This window comes from Equus caballus, chromosome 29 (genome assembly GCF_041296265.1).
Source record: "Equus caballus isolate H_3958 breed thoroughbred chromosome 29, TB-T2T, whole genome shotgun sequence".
NCBI lineage: Eukaryota > Metazoa > Chordata > Mammalia > Perissodactyla > Equidae > Equus > Equus caballus.
Genome location: NC_091712.1, coordinates 21,414,369 through 21,437,717, shown reverse-complemented (window position 1 = coordinate 21,437,717; position 23,349 = coordinate 21,414,369). Strand labels below are relative to the sequence as shown.

Here is a 23,349-nt window from a genome sequence, read left to right as displayed (position 1 = left end):
TTTTCCCAATTATACATATAATAGGAGCATTTCACTCACAATCCATTAAAAAACAATCTAAATCTACAAAAAGATACCATATTTCAATGACTCCAACAAACTCGCTACTGTTAAAACCAGCAGCATTTTTATGTAACACTTAGGAAAAAACCCACCAACCCAATTGTGTCAAAACACTTTTTTATGAAGAATTTTTATTCTATACTTATACAAAATGCTTTTTCAGATTTATTTAGATGTTGAACTTTGTTACTCTTAATCATAAAGAATAGTACCTGCTACAGAGTTCATATTCAAATTTACCCAACTTCCAAAAATGTCCTTTATATCTTTTATTTTGTATGACCCAAGAGCCAAAGATTGCTCACAGTTGTTGACAATCACGTCTATTTAGTTTCCTTAAATCTAGAACACCCCCAACCAAACCTGACCTTTTTTCCTTTCAAAACATAGACATTATTTTTAAAATCCAGGCCAGTTGTCTCATAGAAAGTCCTACAATCTGGATTTGTCTGATTGGTTCCTCAGGATTAGATTCAGATTAAACAGAGTGGCAAGAATACTACACAGGAGATGGGGTGAACTTCCCACTGCAGGTGATACATCTTTTAAAACTACACTCCACCACTATTTCTAGGATCTCCTTCAAAGCTCTGACACCACTTCTGCAAATTCTGGTGCCAGTGCTATCTTAATCTTACCAGATGGTGCCAAAAAAACGCTTTAATAACAAAACCCAGGACTCAGGACTTTATTCTTTCCTCAAATAGTTCTTAAAAGGTTTGCTGACAGGTTGCAATAATCCAGGTAAGGCACCAGCAGAAACAACCAATTGTGCACAAGTACTAACGATGACAACTGCTGCCTGGCTGACAGCTTTTAAAGGACATCATTAATTGCAAAATGTATCCCAATTTCAGAAATGTTTAAAATGTGGGAGGTGACAAGGAACTTTCTTAGAACTGATAAAATACAGCATATAAGGAACACTCCTTGGTTTAAGGGTCTTCTTTTAAAAAAAAGACATTTGTGCTAATGGGAAGGATTTAAAACTTCAAGTTTTCATACCTGTAATAGGAAGAGTTTTCTATACCATAAAGTACATAAAACAAAACATCTACTTTGCTGAAGGCCAACCTAAGGGTTTGTTTGGTTTGAGACCTGAGAAACTTTCCAGGAGGAAATAATCACTTTGTGGAGAGGGATGAGAGGATTAGGAAAAAAAGAGAGCACACCAGCCAAACAGTGGTTCACTACTGACAAATAAACCTGTTAAGCATGGAGTCATGGGGATTACTGTATCCATATACTCAATACAGCTAACACTGAAAGGATCTAATTTTCTCCAACACAATTCCCATTCCAATAAAATTGAGAACTAAATAAAAAGAAACTCTCCAGGTTACAGCAAATATTCAGCAAAAAGAATAAATTTTTGCATTAACAGTTCAGGCTGAAACCTAGTCATCATAAGCCTTTAGCACAGCTCCTCCCTACCACCTCCCACTTAAGCAACTGCTAACAGACCTATGAGCCCTTCCATTCCCAGCGAAATCTAGGGGAAGCCCCTGCTGCCTATTGTGACACACAATTTTCATGGACTGGAATGGCAGTGGTGGCACATTCTCTTCTTTAACTGAAGAGCTAACACAGAACAATAAACAGCTAGTATACTTATTACATAAAATTCCAAGTTCAACCCTTATGTAAAATATGTTTTTAAACCTTTACAAGTCAATTTATATCCCCAGGGCATTTCTAAGAACTAGAGGCCTAGATTCTGAAATTTTAAGTTTTACCATAATTCTAGCCTAAGTCAATGACACTTATCCCAGACTAATTCCTTTACCATCCCTTACCATACTGCAAAACTTATATTTCTAAAAACAGGCTTAATGCAAAACCTGTAATAACTGAAGTTTTAGAAAGAGCAACTACATTTAAACACAAAATTAATTACGTTTAAATATTACTGACAGAATATATCTCATACTTAGTACAAGACACTTCCTTCCTTCCATTAACTCCTTCCATTTTAACTAATTATCCTCTCATATAATCTAATTTCTCCTTAAATTGAATTGAAAGAGCAATGATGATCAAGAGTGTACCTTGAGCAAGCACTTTCACATACTGCTGGAAAGTGCAATTTAGACAATATTTATCACAGTTCTTTAAAATGCATATATATGCTTCACTTCTAGAAATTTACCCAAAAGAAATAAAAGACCAAGTGCAAAGAAACCTGTATGTTCAAGGATGTCCACAATACCTTTGTTTACAACAGGAAGAAAAAACTAGAAAAAATTCTAAATGGCAAAAGACAGCTGATAAAAAAAATTCATATATTGGAATACCATGTAGTCAATAAAAGTGATACAGATTATTTACCCACAAGCAAAGTGCATTAAGTCAGGACTCAAAATAGGAAGCAGAACCAGTATGAGTTTCAAAATAAGAAATTTCTTATAGAATTTTACCTTACACAATTATAGGAACAGCTGAGAAAGCTGTGAAGGTCCAAGAGGGAAGGAAGGATCAGAGAGTCATCAGTCAGTCAATCTAAGAAGCCAAAAACATCCAGCTGCAGAAATGGGACTGCAGCTTGTGACATGAGCATCATGGTAGAGTGAGCTCTCCCTGTAAACTCTCCTGTCTAAGACACAGCAAAAAGGACATTCATACTCCAACAAAGGACATCCACACAACACAAAAGATGTCTGAGATCCCCACAAAGCCATACATCAAAAGGTGGAGGTGCTGGAGCCTCCTCAAGAAAGTGGAACGAAGTAAGAGAAAGCTTCTCTTCCTTGCCAAACGGCAGCGACCCAGCGACTGCATGCAAATCCAAGAGCAAAGTGGGGAGGGGGCAGCAGCCCTCCATGGGAACACTATCAATCTCTGAGGTCCCTCACAGCCCAGGGGAAAGTTTCACACAAAAGTGACTAGCTATCATGGGGGTGTCTTCATCAAGCTAACACCCCAGGAGAGTAGATAGCGACGGCAGAGTGAGAAGCCCCCAAGATGACACAGGAGGAAGAAAGCGCCCCTCCCCCCAACCCAGTGCCCCAGTTCAGTACCTGGGAGCTGTGCCGCAGATTGCAGCAGGCTCGGAATACGCAGCTCTTGAACCCTGCCTCGTGGCGACAGGTGGAAGCAGCAATCAAACACTACCACGATGAGGAAACACAAAGCCACGCCATGTAGAAGCATGAAAAAAAAAGATATTAAATCCCCAGACCAGAAGGAAAATGACAAGTACCCAGAAATCAATCCTGAAGGCACAGAAATCTATAATCTAAATGACACAGAATTAAAAATAGCTATCATAAAAAAAAAATCAATGAATTACAAGAACATGCAGACAGTTCAATGAATTCAGGACCTTCTTCATAAAAGAGATTGAAACTATAAAGAACCAATCAGAAAAACTGGAGATGAAAAACACAATGGATGAGATAAAGAATATGGATTCTCTGAAAAATAGAGCTGATATTATGGAGGACTGAATCAGCACTATTGAGGACAGAAACATAGAAATGGTTCAGATGGAGGAGGAGAACTAAGACTAAAAAAGAAATGAAGAAATTCTCCAAGAAATACCTGACTCAATCAGGAAATGCAACATAAGGATTATAGGTATTCCAGAGGGAGAAGAGAAGGAGAATGGAGCAGAAAGCTTGTTCAAAGAAATAATAGCAGAGAATTTCCCAAACCTGGGGAAGGAGATGGAAATGCAAGTGAAAAAGGCCAACAAATCTAACTATATCAATGTAAAAAGACCTACTGCAAGGCATAAAGTAGTGAAGCTGGCAAAAGTCAATAATAAAGAAAAATATTAAGGGCAGCAAGGCAGAAAAAAATAACTTACAAAGGAACCCCTATCAGACTTTCAGCTGATTTCTCAGCAGAAACTTTACTGGCTAGGAGAGAATGGAATGATCTATTCAAATCTTTGAAAGACAAAAACTTTCAGCCAAGAATACTCTACCCAGTGATAATATCCTTCAGATACAATGGAGACATAAAAACGTTCCCAGATAAACAAAAGCTAAGGGAGTTCATCACAAGACTCCTCCTACAAGCAATCCTCAAGAAAGCCCTCATACCTGGAAAAAAAAAAGAAGAAACGGGTTACAAAGCCCTGAGTAAGTAGATAAATAGGTAGACAAAATCAGAAAATTACAGCTGTCCATCAGAACAGGTTAGCAAACACTCACGTATAACATTAAAGATAAAGGGAAGGAAAATACCATAAACAAATATAATCTTGTCATTTTAACCATCAACTCACAACACAAGATGGAATAAGATATGACAAAAACAACTTAGGAGGGGAAGAGGAAAGGGACTGAATCAGCTTTGTCTAAGGAAACAAGAGGTTATCAGAAAACAGTCTCTCTCATCTATGAGATTTTTCATACAAACCTCATGGTGACCACTAAACAAATAAGTAGAACAGAGATACAAATAATAAATAAAGAGAAAACTAAGAAAAGCAGCACAGAAAACTACTTAACCAAATTGGTAGTCCGAAATACACAGGACGAGAAACAAAGGAAATGGAGAACTGGATAATGACTGATAAAATGGCAGCATTAGGCCCTTATATATCAATAATCACTCTAAATGTAAATAGATTGAATTCTCCAATCAACAGACACAGAGTGGAGCAATGAATTAAAAAACATGACCCAACAATATGCTGCCTCCAGGAAACACATCTCAGCTCCAACAACAAACAAAGCCTCAAAGTGAAGGGATGGAAGACAATACTCCAAGCTAATGGCAAACAAAAGACAGCAGGTGTTGCCATACTTATATCAGACAAAGTAGACTTCAAGATAAAACAGGTAAAGAAAGACAAAGAGAGGCAGTATATAATGATAAAAGGGACATTCCACCAAGAAGACATAACGCTTATAAATATCTATGCACGCAACACAGGAGCACCAAAGTACATAAAGCAACTATTAGCAAATCTAAAAGGAGACATTAACAACAAAACAATAATAGTAGGGGACCTCAACGCTCCACTCACATCAACGGATGGATCATCCAGACAGAAAGTCAACAAGGAAACAGAGGAATTAAAAGAAATGGGACTGCAAAGGAAAGTCTCATGGGGAGATCTGGGAAGCTGTGCCTCTGTAGGTCTCCCACCAGGTGAGTGGTCCTGAGGCTGCTGTTGACCAAATTGTCAGCAACCAGGAAAAACAGTTGGATGCAAAGCAAAGGAGACCAAGGTCACACTGAAACCAACCTTTGCATCTCTCACTTCATCTAACCACAAAAACTTTCAGAGGTTAGTGAGTGCTGCTTACACAAATTCTCTTTTGTGCAATTCTAGCCCACAACCATGCAAAGATGGAACCATACTACGGAACGAGGAGACACAAAGTTCCAGCTTAAGTCAAATGACATAGGGCAAACGACCAAGTACCCTCTGTCAATATGGTACACATACACCCCTCTTTACTTATGAACTCTTGAATAAAGACAACAGCAAAATCAGGATTCAGTCTAACAGGATACGACCCATCCCTCAAACAACTAAAAAGATGCTATCTCCCCAAGAGAATACAAAGTCTACTTTCTCTTTGAGTAATGTTTATTCCTTTTCTAGCTAGCTGAGTTGTACTTCCCCTCTGACATCCTGTTACTTAAATACCAAAATACAAGGTTAACCACTATTTTTTTTCACAAGGTTAACCACTATTAACATGTCTTAAGAGAACTTGGGGGGGAGGAGCGAGTAAGAGAAAAAGAATTGGTTAATATATATGCAAATATTACGGTACCGAAGAAATATTCATAACTACTAGAGTTTTCATTCTCTAGTCATAAGGTCACCATAGCTGGTGTTTATAATTTTCTTCTCCTACTATCCATCACATATTCCATTTGTCCTCAGCAATCATCTCATCAGGGTATTGTTCCTTGCCTGGTGGGTTGACTCAAACCTTCTCTGCTATTAGCAGCCCTGCCTGTATTGGGCTGTTTTAGTTTTCGTTTAACTTTTATCATAGGACATTGTGTAGTAGCAATCCAATTTCCACTTGAGAGTCAGGATCAATCACCCTAACCAATAGAGTAATCTCCTCCTGCTTTGCCTGTTTCACTGGCATGAGAAGGCCAAAGTGGCCAGGTGCTCAACTTTTAGTTTAAGAGAATCAATGCTGTGTTCCTCAATAAAAGTGTTCCTATCTTTAGAACTAAGAACTCTAAACTAGCATATCCAAGAGTTGTGGAGAAAAGCAGCAAAAATTTTGCTAGCGGATCATTAGGGGTAACAGTAAAAGGAGTTCACTCCACTTCAAGCCCTTGATTCTCTGACGTACAAATGCTGGCTACAAGAGAAACACCACCACACACTGGTGGCTGATTCAGAGACTAGACCACATCTTAGAGACCATTACCCTAGCACTGCAAAGAACTGCCACCAGCTAGTGCAGTGAGTCTTCAAAAGGACATTCCACTATTCTATCAATTCAGCGGCTTCAGGGTAATCAGGAACATGGTAAGACCAGGAATTCCATGAATGCCACTTTTCACTTGCTGTGAAATGAATTGCTTGGTCAGAGGCAATGTGATATGAAATATCAAGAGATAATTAAGGTATTCTACAAGTCACAAATAGTTTTGGCAGAAATAACGCAAGGAAGGATGGCAAATCCATACCCAGAGTAAGTAATTATATCAGGGAGAACAAAGTGGTATCCTTTCTACCATGGAAGCAGTCCAAGGCAAGCCACCTGCCACTAGATGTCTGGCTGGTCCCTCTAGAGGAATGGTTCTATCTCAGGGGTCACGATCGTCTCTCTGCTAGTGGCAAGACAGTCATTCAGCTGTAGAGGTAGCCAGACTGGTCTCCATGATGCTGAGCACATGCGTAACCTCCACGCCTGCTCCCATGGCGTCTTTTTCATGAGCCCACTGGGCAAGGATACAGGTGGATGGGAAAAGAGGTTGAAATCCAGAAGTGATGTCTTGTCCACCTGGTTATTAAGATCCTTCCCTGCTAAGATTGCTCTTTGATGGGCATGCGCAATGAACACAAATATTACTCTGTGTCTATTCAGAAGCATATCTACACATCCATTCCCCATATTCCTAATTATGTTCCTTCCAAGTCCACAATGAATTAGCCAAACTATTAGCTACTGCCATGAAAGAGTGGATCCACATCTCTAACCATCTCTCTTTCCAGGCAAAATGAACAACCAGGTGCGCTGCTCAAAGTTCCACCCACTGGGAGAATTTCCATTCACCACGGCCCTTCTGGGTCACCACTGAGTGTGGCCACAGTGCTACGGATATCCATCTTCAGGTGGTACCAGCATAGGATGTAGAATTATATGTAAACTAAGTTTTTTCTCCTCGGTCAACTGGAACTCCTCATGAGGCTATAGGTGTGGGCTGAGAGTGAAGAAGCAAAGAAGAAGGAGCATGAACCACAAGGGAAGGTATATAAAATATCCAGTAAGAAAAGCAGGTTATAAAATGATTACGTATTCTTTAAAGAAATGTGTACACATACAAACAGAAAATGTCTAAAAGAAAATATATGAATATATTAGGGATAATATCTCTGGGTGGTGAGATATGGGTAGTTTTTAATATTCCTTATATTTTTCTGTATCCAATTTTTTCAATGATCGTAATATTACTTCAATAATCAGGAAAAAAAATGATTATTTTTACTAAGAGAATTCTAAGGATATAATCTTAATGGAAAAAAACCCAGAATATACATCTGTATATAATGTGATCAAATTTTGTTTGGTATAATTAATACTGATACAAACTAACTCACTAGAAAATGAAAGGAGATATATCAGCATGTTAACAGTTGGATTATAAATCATTTGTGTTTTTATCCTTATCCTTTTGTGACATCTCCAAATGTTCTACAATAGCCATGAAACATTTTTACTGCAACCATCTTGCAGGTATCAGGAGACTGAGAATAAGGCTAATAATACCTCACTATCACCCCACTAAGCATGAGGGGGAAAACAGAAAGAATTTGAATCCTTGATGACACTGAGATAAAGAATTAACCAACCCTGGGACAATCTTAACTTGGAATTTCTTGTGATATAAAATAATAAATGTTCCTTACTGTTTAAGCCTAACTTTATCACCAAACGCATCCTAAATAGTTAACTTTTATACAGGGGAGGGGAAGAGTAAGTTTCAAAAAAAGGGTCTTGGTTAAACTTGAAAGTAACAATTTATAGTAATACTCCTAGTCATATAGACAAAAAATCTATTAGGGTAACTCCCAAATTACCAAGGCTATTTTCTAAACCAGTCCACTAATTTACAGCTGACTGTGTTACTCATTAAAATGTTAATCTGAGAAATCAGTCTAGTTTGCCCTGCCCACGAGGCAATTAAAGTCATCCCTCCATATCCACAGGGGATTGGTTTCAGGACCCCCATCGGATATCAAATCGTAGAATGCTCAAGTTCCTTATATAAAATGGCATAATATTTTCATATAACCTACACAGATCCTCCCATATACTTTAAATCATCTCCAGATTACTTATAATTCTTAATACAATGTAAATAGCTGTTATACTGTATCATTTAGGGAATCACAACAAGCAAAAAAAGTCTTTACATGTTTAGTACAGACACAAGCATCACAGGCCTTTCAATTCATGTTTGGCTGAATCCACATCCAAGGATATGGAGGGCCGACTATAAGCTGTTTTACTCTGCTCAGGCTGCCATGACAACATACTACAGACTGAGTGACTTAAACAACAGAAATTTATTTTCTCATAGTTCTAGAGGATAGAAAATCCAAGATAAGGATTCTGTTTCTGGTGAGAGCTCTCTTCCTGGCTTGCAGACGGCCACCTTCTTGCTGTGTCCTCACGCAGTGGAGAGAAACCACTCTCTGGTGTCTCTTCTCCTTTTATAAGGACCCCAGTTCTGTTGGATCAGAGCTCCACCCTATTACCTCATTTAACCTTAATCACCTCTGTAAAAGCCCTTTATCCACTATAATCACATGGGGGGTTAGGGCTTCAACATATAAATTTGGGGTGGAGGAAGAGAAACAATTCAATCCATAGCATCATTTTTCTCCTCAAACATTAGGAAATATAGCCTTCTTACAAATACCCAAAATATACTCTTGATAGTAATACTTTTAACAGTTATGTGTAACTATTTAGTTTTCAAAGCATTTTCATACAGTAAACTAAGCAGGTATTCTGGTTTCACAGATGAAAGCACTAGATAAAGGTCAGAGATATTAATTTGTCCAAGGATCCCCTAACTAGTAAATGGAGGAGCAAGTACTAGAATCTGGGTCTGAATCCTAGTCCAACGGCCTTTACACAGCTCTTAATCTTGTCATATGCACTTAAGGGATAGGAATTTTATGTCACCTAATGTTTCGACCAACAGAAGCAGCTTGGGGGTCTGGAAGGGGAAGGGCAAAGAGCAGAAAGATCAGGTTCCAAGCAGAATGAAATGAACAAGAGTCTTAGCTTGGAGGTGATCGAGCTTAAGTAGTCAGCAGGCCCAAGGGGGAAATACCACAAAGTTAGAGAAATCCTACAGGCCCCAGAGGAATTTGGACTTTATCCTGAGGCTAAAGGGGGAACTACTGAAGGATTTTCAGGAAGAAAAGATATGACTAATTTTGGCTTTTGAAAGATCACTTCAGTTGGTTTTATAAAGTGGATTGAGAAAATGTGGAGAACATAAGAATGAAGACAGGAATTCTGTTGCAACATGCGCTCTGTACCACAGAAAAGAAAGGCGTCTTTATGTTAAATACCCCACTTAGACTAACTAACAATGAGGAAAAAGAAACATGGTGAGGTTAAGTAACTTGCCCCAAAGTAGCACTGCTAGGAAGGGACAGAGTCTCCAAAGGCCATGGTCTTCCACGATGCCACACTGCCTCCCAGTCTCTAATTCAAGAGTGAACAAAGTATAGGTCAGCGTGTCAGAGTGAGACTACTAAAGTATTTCCTCTACGATGAACCACTCCAGGTCATCATTAACTAATTTGTATACCACATGAATTTTAATTAACTGGAAGGGAAAAGAGAACAGAATGAGAAAGCTGACTTCCTCAGGAGAGCTGAGAATGTTTTTGATCTATGAAACAATTAACGCTCTATATAGGGGTTCCATAAATGAAAGAAACAAAAATTAAACATTTAACACTTTTCTAAGTTACTCCTTACTAAAGTAACAAATTCACATCTTTAATTCATACCCAAATAAATGTGACTTCACTAGGAAATGACTTAATGCACCACTTTACAAACTACTAGGTAGGGTAGAAATTAATACTGTCACAATCAGCACCACCCTTAATTAACTGACTTGAGAAAAACTAAGTATTTCTGCTTAAAAAGTCAAGGTTCTAGGGGGGCTGGCCCCGTGGCCGAGTGGTTGGGTTCGCGCGCTCCGCTGCAGGCGGCCCAGTGATTCGTTGGTTCGAATCCTGGCCGCAGACATGGCACTGCTCATCAAGCCACGCTGGGGCGGCGTCCCATATGCCACAGCTGGAAGGACCCACAACGGAAAATATGCAACTATGTGCTGGGGGGCTTTGGGAAGAAAAAGGAAAAAATAAAATCTTTAAAAAAAAAAAAAAAAGTCAAGGTTCTATAAATTCCAACAAAAGTACCTTGTCCTACCACTGACTCTGCTTATTTTCTCACTTAGACCAGCTCACAATACAGTCTCACAGAATCAGTCTTGGCTGTCTCCATCCCAGTGATTCATTAACCACATTTTCCAAACTAAAAATCAGGACCAGTATGACTCTAGGTGACAAACTATGTTTACTCTAATTTCTTAATCTGTATATAAAAGTATAAGATTTACAAAACTATAAAAATCAACCAATTATTAAAATCAACCAAGTTTTCTGAATTATAGCTATTTCAAAAAAATCCGAGATGTAGGATCATTCTTATAGCTATTCCAAAAAATCTGAGATGTGAACAGAATTCACACTCACTGGTTATAAAATAGGAAGAGACTCAAAAAAGGGAAAAATATTTTATTAATAAATTATCAGACACTGAATCCAAACCAAATAATTTAATTAATTAAAGCTCTAAATACCAATTAAGGGGATGCAATAGCATTAAAAAGAAAGCCATCTAACAAAATATGTACAAGATCTATATGAGGAAAACTACAAAATTCTGATGAAAGAAATCAAAGAATTAAGTAAATGCAGAGATATTCCATGGTCATGGATAGAAAGACTCAATACTGTCAAGATATCACTTCTTCCCAACTTGATCTATAGATTCAGTACAATCCCAGTCAAAATCCCAGCAAGTTATTCTGTGAACATCAACAAAGTGATCAGGTTTACATGGGAACGTCATGTCAGCAAGACAGCCAAATAAGATGTCCCTCATCATATCCACCTTCAACAACAATGTGGCATCCATGCATGGACAAAAGTGCTTTTGTGGGAGCTGTGGGATCCAGAGAGGAGACTGTGAAACCCCAGGGCACTCCAGGGTCTAGGAGAGCCTTTAAGAAGACAGGTCCGGGGGATGGCCCCGTGGCCGAGTGGTTGGGTTCGCGCACTCCGCTGCAGGCGGCCCAGTGTTTCGTCAGTTCAAATCCTGGGCGCGGACATGGCACTGCTCATCAGACCACGCTGGGGCAGCGTCCCACATGCCAGAACTGGAAGGACCCACAACGAAGAATATACAACTATGTACCAGGGGGCTTTGGGGAGAAAAAGGAAAAAAAATAAAATCTTAAAAAAAAAAAAAAAAAAAGAAGACAGGTCCGCACCCAGGCAGCCAACTCCACCATGGTATCAGTTATAGACTTGGAGATAGCTTTGTACCAGAGGACTCGGCTACAGCCCCATTTGGCTTTGGTTCTGACACCAGCACCAAATGCCAAGGGACTTGAGAAGACTCTCATCCATCAAGGCATCAGGAAACAGACATACAGACATGGGTCCTGGATATGGACCCTCAAGTAGCCTGTGAACTGGCTCCAGCCCCTCACAGCCACAGTCCAGGAGCTCCTGGAGAACACTAATTTAGACAATCACCCACAGAAAGGAGAACATCTGTGGAAGTCCAGGAGTCCAGTGGAGAAGTTCCAGCATAGCACTAGAGCAAAAAAGAAAAATATCAGATAAGATGCACTGCAAAGGGTAAGAGGAACAGTTTGACTTTACCCACCTCATCCCTCCCACCTTAGGCCCTCCCAGCGGCAAAAGAGCCCTTCTGAGCCAATGATTTCTCACATGAGGTAAAGCGAGAGTGTGTGATGCAGCACGTAGCTTCCCTACCTGTGCAACACACTGCCAAAGAAGCCCATTTCTCTCTTGCCCATCCAGAACACTCTGACTCATGAGCTGCATGACTAGGGATTGGTGAGCAGCTGGGACCAGCAGACAGAGCTCAGAACAGAACATTATCAAAGGGATGTGGATCCCACTAAGCACGTCATGGACTCCATCATGAGACCTGGCCACAAACTGCCAGGGAGGCTTTGTCTGTGGATCCCCCCGAGCTGCTCCACAGGCACCATTAGTACCCTGCGTGCCTGACCTACACACACCCTCACCTCATGGCTGCCTCCCTGTGGGTGTGCCTGACACTGGCGAGAGTGAGCTTTTGCAAAAGGCTAGTGAGCAGGTGCAGAAAGTCAGCCAGAAACAGCAGGCCTGGGAGACACCATCAACTTGAGCATGTAGCACCAGCCATAGGGAAGCAGAGGAGGCTGTGAGTACTGAGCCTGGTGCTTTGCAGGATCAAGAGAAGGAACACAAACTTAAGAATTCTGCTACAAGGAGGAGAAAGAAATGTGGAGCAGGTATATCCAGAGAGGATCTCTGAAAGCCTCAGAATCCCTAGGAGAGCTGACAGAAAATATTTCTCTCCTCAAGTCATTCAGCAAAGACTGGAGGAGGTGACTGCTATTTCAAATGTGAAGACTGCAATGCAGGAATTCAAAGAACAATTCAAGAAAAAATGACACCATCAAAGGTTCACAATAATTTTCCAGTAAGCAACCCCAAAGACACAGAGATCCACAATTTACCTGGTAAAGAACTCAAAATAGCTGTTTCAAGGAAGCCCAATGGACAACAAGAAAACAGAAAGATAACTGAATGAAATCAGTAAAAACAATACAAGAAAAAAGTAAGAAGTTTAACAAAGAGATAGAAATTATAAGAAGAAACAGAAATTCCAGAGCTGAAGAATACAATGAATGAAATTTAAAAATGCAACAGAGAGCATCAATATCAGCTTGGATCAACTGGAAGAAAGAATCTGTGAAATATAAGACAGGAACTTTGAAATTATCCAGTCACAGGAGAACAAAGAAATGAAAATAAGCCTACGTGATTTTTAGGATACCATAAAAATTTTTTTCCAGATAATTGAAGTCCTGTAAGGAGACGAGAGGGAAAAGAGGGGAAGAAACTTAAAGAAATAATAGAATTTCCCAAATCTAGGGAGAGATCTGGACATCCAACTTCATGAAACTCACAGGTCCCCAAACAAATTCACCCCAAAGAGATATTCTCTAAGTCACATTATAACGAATTTGTCAAAAATCAAAGACAGAGAGAATGAAAAGCAAAAAGGGAAAAAGAAGCTGTCGCCTACAAGAGAATCCCCATACGGCTATCAATAGATTTCTCAGCAGAAACCTTACTGGTCAGGAGAGAGTGGGATGATATATTCAAAGCGGTGAAAGAAAAAACTACCAACTACAAATACTTTTTATCCACCAAAGTTGTCCTTAGACATTAAGGAAAGACTTTTCCAGACAAGAAAAAGCTGAGGGAGTTCATCACCACTAGACCTGCTTTACAAGAAATGCTGAAAGAAAGAGTTCTTCAAGATGAAACAAAAGGATGCTAATTAGTAACATGAAAATATACAATACACTGGTAAAAGTAAGTATATTCTATCCAACAGCAGCAGAATACACATTCCTCTCAAGCACTCAGAGATCATTCACCAGGACGGATCATATGTTAGGTCATGAAATAAGTCTTATCAAATTTAAGAAGACTGAAATCATACCACATATCTTTTCTAACCACAATGGTATGAAACTAGGTATCAATAACAGGAAGAAAACTGGAAAGTTCACAAATATGTAGAAATTAAATAACACAGGCCTTAACAACCAATAGGTCAAAGAAGAAACCAAAAGAGAAATCAAAAGATATCTTGAAACAAACTGGACATGTAACTTACCAAAATTTATGGGATGCAGCAAAAGCAGTTCTAAGAGGGCAGTAACATCTACATGAAGAAAAAAAAGATCTCAGATAACCTAACTTTACACCTCAAGGAACTGGGGAAAAAAAGAACAAACTAAGCCCAAAGTTAGCAGGAAGAAGGAAAGAGCAAAGATCAGAGAGGAAACAAATGAAACAGAAACAGAAAAACAAGAGCAAAGATCAACAATACTAAGACCTGGCTTTTTGAAGAGACAAACTAAATTGACAAACTTTGAGCAAGACTAAGAAAAAAACTTGAATAAATAAATCAGGAATGAAAGAGGAGACATTACAACTCAAACCACAGAAACATAAAAAATCATGAGATTCTGATAAACAATTATACACCAACAAGATGGATAACCTAAAAGAAATGGATAAATTCCTAGAAATATACAAACTACCAAGAGTGAATCACGAAAATCTGAACAGACCAATAACAAGTAAGGAGATTTAATCAATAATGAAAAATCTCCCAAAAAAGAAAAGCCCATTATCATACGGTTTCCCTGGTGAATTCTACTGAACATTTAAAGAAAAATTAACATCAATCTTTCTCAGACTCTTCCAAAAAACTGAAGAGGAACACTCCCAAACTCATTTTACATTGCCAGTGTTATCCTGATACCAAAACCAGATAAGGACACCACAAGAAAAGAAAACTACAGGCCAATATCCCTGATGAATATACATGCCAAAAATCTCAACAAATATTAGCAAATAGAATTCAACAGCACATTAAAAGGCTCATACACCTTGATCAAGCAGGATTTACCCCTAAGATGCAAGGATGGTTCAAGAAGTGCAAATCAGTAAGTGTGATACACATTAATAGAATGAAAGATAAAAATCATATGATCATCTCAATAGATGCAGAAAAAGTATTTGACAAAATTCAAAATCCTTTCATGATAAAAAACTCTCAACAAATTGGATATAGAAGGAACTTACCTTAACATAATGAAGGCCATATATGACAAGCCCACTGCTAACATAATGGTCTAAGATGAAAGGTTGAAAGCTTTTCCTCTAAGATCAGGAACAAGACAAAGGTGCCCACTCTCATTACCCTCATTCTACACTGTACTCAACGTCCTAGCGAGAGCAATCAGGCAAGAAAAAGAAATAAATGGCATCCAAATTGAAAAGGAAAGAGTAAAATTCTCTCTGTTTGCAGATGATATGCTCTCTCTCTCTATATATATATACACAAAATCCTAAAGACTGCACCAAAAAAATGTAACTAATAAGACAACTCAGTAAACTTGCAGGAAACAAAATCAGCACACAGAAATCAGTTGCAATTCAGTACAGTAACAATAAAATACCTGAAAAAAATTTTCTTAAATCCCATAAAGAGCATACAAAACATCAAAAACAATAAAATACAATTTTTTTGTATTGCATTTGTATTGATGCTATATAATAACATCAAAAAAAATAATAAAATACACAGGAATAAATTTAACCAAGGAGGTGAGAGCTATCTGTACTGTGAAAACTATAAGGTTTTGATGAAAGAAATTAAAGACACAAATAAATGGAAAGATATCCTGTGTTCATGGATTGGAAAAATTAATATTGTTAAAATGTCCACACTACCCAATGTCATCTACAGGTTCAATGCAATCTCTATCAAAATTCCAATGGCATTTTTCACAGATAGAAAAACCAATCCTGAATTTTCTATAGATTATAATATATCCTGAATAGCCAAAGCAATCTTGACCAAGAAGAACAGAGCTAGAGGTATCACACTTTCTGATTTTAAACTACATCACAAAGCTATACTAATCAAAGAAGTATGATACTGGCATAAAAACAGACACATAGACCAACAAAGTAGGATTCAGAACCCAGAAATAAACCCTCGCATATATGACCAAGTAATATTTGACACAGGAGCCAAGAATATTCAATTGGGAAAGGATATTCTCTTCAACAAATGCTATTGGGAAAACTGGATATTCACATGTAAATGAAATTAGACTCCTAGCTTACAGCACTCACAAAAATTAACTCAAAAAGGGGCCAGTCCCAGTGGCCCACGGGTTAAGTTTGGCACGCTCCACTTTGGCGGCCCAGGTTCAGTTCCCAGGTACGGACCTACATCACTCATCTGTCAGTGGCCATGCCGCGGTGGGAGCTCACACAGAAAAAGAAGATTGGCAGAGGATGTTAGCTCAGGGTGAATCTTCCTCAGGGAAAAAAAAAAAATTTAACTAAAAAACAATTAAAGATTTACATGTTAGGGCCCAAAACCATAAAATTCCTATAAGAAAACATAGGGGGGAAGCTCCCTGACATTGATCTTGGCAATGATTTTCTGGATATGACAACCAAAACACAAGCAACAAAAGTGAAACTAAGTCGGACTATATCAAACCAAAAAATTACAGTACAGTAAAAGAAACAATCAACAACCTGAAAAGGCAACCTTCAGAGTAGGAAAAAGTATTTGTAAACCATCTATCAGACAAGTGGTTACATCCAAAATACATAAGGAACTCTCACAACTCAGTAGCAAAAAAAAAAATTGCTATGTCAAAATGGGCAGAGGACCTGAATAGACATTCTTCCAAAGAAGACATACAAATGGCTGACAAGTACATGAAAAGATGCTCAGCATCACTAATCACCAGGGAAATGCAAATCAAAACCACACCTCACACACATCTTAGAATGGCTATCATCAAAAAGACAAAAGATAACAAACATTGGTAAGGATGTGGAGAACAAAGAACCCTTGTGCACTGGAGGTAAGATGTAAACTGGTATAGCCACTACAGGAAACAGTATGGAGGTTTCCAAAAAAATTTACAATAGAACTACCATATGATCCAAAAACCCCATTTCTGGGTATACATCCAAAGAAAGTGAAATCAGGATCTCAAAGAGATATACACACTCCATGTTCACCACAGCATTATTCACAATAGCCAAGACAGGGAAAGAAACTTAAGCGTCAGTCTACAGATGAATGGATAAAGCAGATGTGATAAACACACACACACACACACACACAATGGATTATCTGTTCCAGACATGAGAAAGAGGAAATCTTGCCATTTGCGACAACATGGATGGACTCTGAGGGCATTATGCTAAGTCAGACAGAGAAAGATAAATACTATATGATATCACTTATATGTGGAACTTAAAAAGCTGAACTCATAGAAACAGAGAGTAGAATGGTAGTTCCGAGGGGGTGGTCCCAAAGGGTACAAACTTCCAGTTACAAAATGAATAACTTCTGGGGATCTAATATACAGCATGGTGACAACAGTTAACAATACTGTATTATATTTTTGAAAGTTGCTGAGAGAATAGATCTTAAATGTTCTCACCACAAAACAAAACAGTAATTATGTGAGCTGATAGAGGGGTTAATTCTATAATGTATACACTTCATCAAATCATCATGTTGTACCCATTAAACTTACACAATGTTATATGTCAATTATAACTCAATAAAGCTGGAAAAAATTAATAAAGTTTATATGGAGAGGCAAAAGATCCAGAATAGACAATACAATACTGAACACAACTTTGAGAACAAAGTTAGAGGACTGACACTACCCAACTTCAAGACTTACTATAAATCCACAGTAATCAAGACATTGTGGTATTTGCAAAAGAATAGACAAATAGATCAATGGAACAGAACAGAGAAGCCAGAAATGGGCCCACAAAAATATAGTCAATTGTCCCACAAGGGAGCAAAGGCAATAGAATGGAGCAAAGAACATCTTTTCAACAAATGGTGCTGAAACAACTGGACATCCACATGCAGAAACTTAACGTAAACACAGACCTTACAGCCTTCTCAACAATGAACCTAAAATGGAATACAGACCTGCCTAAACGTAAAACACAAAACTATTAAACTCCTAGAAGATAACACAGGAGAAAATCTGGATGATGCGGCTTTGGTGATGACTCTAGATAGAACACCAAAGGCATAATCCACGAAAGAATGAATTGATAAACTGGACTTCATTAACAATAAAAATTTCTGCAGTGCAAAAGGCACCGTCAAGAGAATGAAAAGACGAAGACTGGGAGAAAATATTTGCAAAACATACTTGATAAAGGACTGTTATCCAAAATATACAAAGAACTCCTAAAACACAAGAAGAAGAAAACAAACGAGGCAATTAAAAAGTGAGCCAAAGACCATACAGACACCTCACCAAAGATACAAAGATAGCAGAGACGCATACAAAAAGATGTTCCACATCTATGTCATCAGGGGAATGCAAATTAAAACAACAATGAGATATCACTACACACCTATTAGAATGGCCGAAAGCTGGAACACTGACAATACGAAATTCTGGCAAGGATATGGAGCAACTAGAATTCTCATTCATTAATGGTGGGAAGGCAAAATGGTACAACCAGTTTGGAAGCCAGCTTGGCAATTTCTTACAAAACTAAACAACCTCTTACCATACAAAAGACCAGAAATGACGCTCCTTTCATTTACCCAAAGGAGATGAAAACTTACATCCACACAAAAACCTAAACAGGAACGTTTACAGCAGCTTTTACTCATAATTGCCAAAACTTGGAAACAACCAAGATGTCCTTTAGTCAGTGAATGGATAAATAAACTGTGGTACATCCACACAATAGATATATATATAAATATAAATATAATGAGCTATCACAAGCCATGAAAGACACAGAGAAACCTCAGATGCATATTACTAAGTGAAACAAACCAATACGAAATGGCTACAGACCATATGACTCCAAGTGTACAACATTCTTGAAAAAGCAAACCTATGGAGACAGTAAAAAGATCACAGGTTGCCAGGAGCTAGGAGAGAAGGAGGGATGAATAAGTGGAGCACAGAGGATTTTTAAGACAGTGAAACTACTCTGTATGATACTACGATGGTGGATACACGTCACTACACCTTTGTCAAAACCCAGAAAACACAGGACACCAAGAGTGAACCCTAAACTACGTAAACTAGTAAACTATGGACACTGGGTGATAATCATGTGTCAATGTAGGTTCATCAATTGTAACAAATGCACCAGCCGGGTGGGGGATGTTGATAAGGCGAGAGGCTATACATATGCAGGGGCAGAGGGTAGATGGGAAATCTCTGTACCTTCCACTCAATTTTGCTGTGATCCTAAAACTGCTCTAAAAAATGGTCTATAAACAAAACAAAAGAAAGAAAGAAGTGCATTCAGCTTGGTATGTTAGCTCAAACACAGTTTGGGTCCATCAGCAGTAAACCACAGTAACTAATTTTCAGGCTGTAAATCAGGGCTCAACAAACTATGACCTTCAGGCCAAACACTTGCCTCATTTTTGCAGACAAAGTTTTATTAGAACTCAGTCACACTTGTTAAATTTACATACCATCTATAGCTTTCTTACTACAATGGCAGAGTTGAGTAGTTGTGACAGACTACAGTGTCTGCAAAGCCTAAAATATTTACTATCTGGCCCTTTGCTGAAAATACCACCTCCTCCTGTTCCAGAACAGTGATTCCCAAGCCTTGGTGGACATCAACACTACCTGGTGAGCTTTTAAAAAATTTTCTAGAGCCCTGGACCCCACCTAACTCTCACCTTCACCTAAAAAGATTACAATTTCATTGGTCTAGGGTAGGGCCACTAGCTACTACTATGTCAGTACAAAAATGTGTACAATACTAGAGGAAAATAGAGGCCAGGGCAGTGGTGTAGTGGTTAAGTTCATGCACTACACTTCAGCGGCCCAGGGTTTCCAGGTTTGGATCCAGGGCACAGACCTACACTGCTCATCAAGCCACACTGTGGTGGCGTCCCACATATGAAATAGAAAAAGACTGGCTCAGATGTTAGCTCAGGGACAATCTTCCTCAAGCAAAACAAGGAAGACTGGCGACAAATGTTAGCTCAGGGACAATCTTCCTCACCAAAAAATAAATAAATAAATAAAAATAGAAAAGATTTCATTAAAAAAAAAACAGGAAAATATATAAGATAAAAATCAGGATATCCAATAATACCAAAGATAAAGGCAGGACATTAATACACAGACCACAGAGACCACAGAGAACTACATAATAAATTGGAGCCTTAAGCCTGGCTCTGATCTCCACAAATCCACAAAGATAAACAAGATTCTTGTATGATTTATAGTATCCATGAGGTCAAAACATGTTTTTTTTGAGGAAGATTAGCCCTGAGCTAACTATTGCCAATCCTCCTCTTTTTGCTGAGGAAGACTGGCCCTGAGCTAACATCCATGCCCATCTTCCTCTACTTTACATGTGGGATGCCTACCACAGCATGGCGTGCCAAGCAGTGCCACGTCCACACCCAGTATCTGAACCAGGGAACCCCGGGCCACCGAAGCGGAACGTGTGCATTTAACTGCTGCTCCACCCAGCCGGCCCCAGAATATCGTGATGGAAGCAAACTTTTTCTAAGACTTCTGTCTGACTGTGAGAGGAATGTTTTATTGCAGTTCTTCTCAGTGATGTAAATATGTCATTTACTCCTCTGGCCTTACATCGCCTCACCTCTCCACTCAAAAACAAAACAAAAACCCCAAGAGTGGCAAGATTTTCATATAGATAGTACCATGCTGTCTTTCTTTTTTGGGGAGATGCGTAATGGGAGGGGAGTAAGGATGGGTAGAAGAAATGCACAACTGAATCGGAGATAAGTGGCTCTATATTCCACGACATTATTAATAAACACTAATAATAAATCCACTAATGCAAGCAGTTCCCAAGTTATGACACTTAGTTCATATAAAAATGATTTATTCAGCTCTATAACTCATTTCTCCTGCATTTACCTACTTAGTCAATACTTTCTGTTGATTATGCCAAATGTGTCTAGACAAAGGAAGAGAATATATATCAGGACATAGCAAAAGCACAATTTCATCTTACCAGTCTTAAACGTAAAACATGGTTTCTCTGTTTGTGATGTGGGAAACACTGAACTGGTTTACTACAGTTTAACGACAGCAGTTCAGGTATATTTTTGACTGAGACCTCAGCTCCTCCACTACCCTCCTTACATAGGACACTATCAAAAGCAAACAACTTGCAGCTCTCTCAAACATGCTTTACTATACACGCTGTTCCTACTGCCTGGATCCCTTGCTGCCCAACCTCCCCTTCCCCTTAACTCTTTAAACGTATCACTCAGCTAAACTCACCCTTTATGAGAAGCCTTCCCTGAAACCCCCAAACACTGCACTCTTCTTAGATTTCTCTCCAACAGTCCCTTTTTAAAGGGACAGTTCTCAATCCACATATAAGTCACATACATTTTGAAAGTATTTATAAAAATGCCAACAACCTCTAATACAGAAGATTAGGACAGAACATCAAAATAAACATTAGAAGGAGAAAACTGCACCTCAACCTCATGCCATAATAGTATACAGTCAGAGACCTTGGAGTTCCTTTCCTCTCCTTCCTCCCTCTCCCGGCTTCTGCCCACACAGCCAGCTAACAGTCAAGCCTTACTCCTATTTTCCAACCCACTGCTCTGCCAATCACTTCACTTGTGGAGGAGTAAAAGCTGGAAAGCGTCGGAACCAACTGTGCTCTATGGGCTGAAAAAGAGAGGGTCTACAGAGTCACTTCTGTGACTGCAAATTACTTCTGTAGGTGTATTAGCTTATGCTGGAGGAGCACGGATGCAGGTAAAATAAGCCAACTTTGAGTTCTCCCTCTCCCTAATCACCAACATCTCCTTCACCAAGGCTTCTGATTCTTACTTCTCTTGCATCTATTCCTTCCTTGTCAATCTAAACCGGAGCTATCTCAATTCAAGAAATACTCTTTACATCCGGACCAATATAACAGTTCTCTAACTGGTCACTCGGCATCCAGTCTGTCCCTTCAGTAATCCATCCTGCACCAATGCCAGACGAATCTTCCCAAACCTTTGTGCAAAAAGTGGAATAATGTAAAACAAACTTTAGGGGAGAAGATGAGCAGGAGTATGGGCAGAAGATGAAAAAAGGGGAATTTTAGGTTTTGCATTTAATATAATTAGACTACTTGAATCTTTCATAGGAACGTACTAATTACTTAGATGCTCTTTTTTTAAAAAATGCTGCTTGTCATACTACAAAGCTACAAAAGCTACAAAGCTACTACCAACCAAAACAGCATGGCACTGGTACAAAAACAGGTCACAGATCAATGGAAAAGAACTGAAAGCCCAGAAATAAAACCACACATCTATGGACAGCTGATCTTCAACAAAGGAGCTGAGGGCATACAATGGAGAGAAGAAAGTCTTCAACAAATGGTGCTGGGAAAACTGGACAGCCACATGTAAAAGAATGAAAATTAACCATTCTTTTTCACCATTCACAAAAATAAATTCAAAATGGATCAAAGCCCTAAAGATTAGACCTGAAACAATAAGCTTCCAGAAGAGAATATAGGCAGTACACTCTCTGACATCAGTATCAAAAGGATCTTTTCAGACACCGTAACTCCTCAGACGAGGGAAACACTCAGAGAACTCACACAGCTCAACAACAAAAAATCAAACAACCCGATCAAAAAATGGGCAGGGGACATGAACAGACACTTCTCCAAAGAAGATATACGGATGGCCAATAGACACATGAAAAGATGCTCATCATCACTAGTCATCAGGGAAATGCAAATCAAAGCTACACTAAGATATTACCTTACACCTCTTAGAATGGCAAAAATAACCCAAACAATAAGTGACAAATGTTGGAGAGGTTGTGAAGAAAAAGGAACCCTCATACACTGTTGGTGGGAATGCAAACTGGTGTAGCCACTATGGAAAACAGTATGGAAGATTTCTCAAAAAGTTAAAAATAGAAATACCTTATGACCCAGCCATCCCACTACTGGGTATCTACCCAAAGAACTTGAAATCAGCAATTCCAAAAGCCCCATGCACCCCTATGTTCATCGCAGCATTATTTACAATAGCCAAGACGTGGAAGCAACCTAAGTGCCCATCAACTGATGATTGGATAAAGAAGATATGGTATATACATATGATGGAATACTATTCAGCCATAAAATAGGATAAAATCGTCCCATTCACAACAACA

General features: G+C 38.8%; 1 protein-coding gene and 1 long non-coding RNA gene across 24 annotated transcripts in view; both read right to left on the bottom strand.

Moving 5' to 3' along the window:
- The window catches only part of ABI1 (abl interactor 1), a 152,212-nt gene that overhangs the window by 75,674 nt on the left and 53,189 nt on the right, over positions 1 to 23,349 (bottom strand). The gene's annotated exons all lie outside the window — the stretch shown is intronic.
- On the bottom strand, positions 11,074 to 14,396 carry LOC138921333 (uncharacterized). The gene is made up of 2 exons (XR_011433837.1): positions 14,244 to 14,396; positions 11,074 to 12,134 (listed from the first exon to the last, which is right to left on the bottom strand). It is a non-coding gene; the product is annotated as an uncharacterized lncRNA (long non-coding RNA).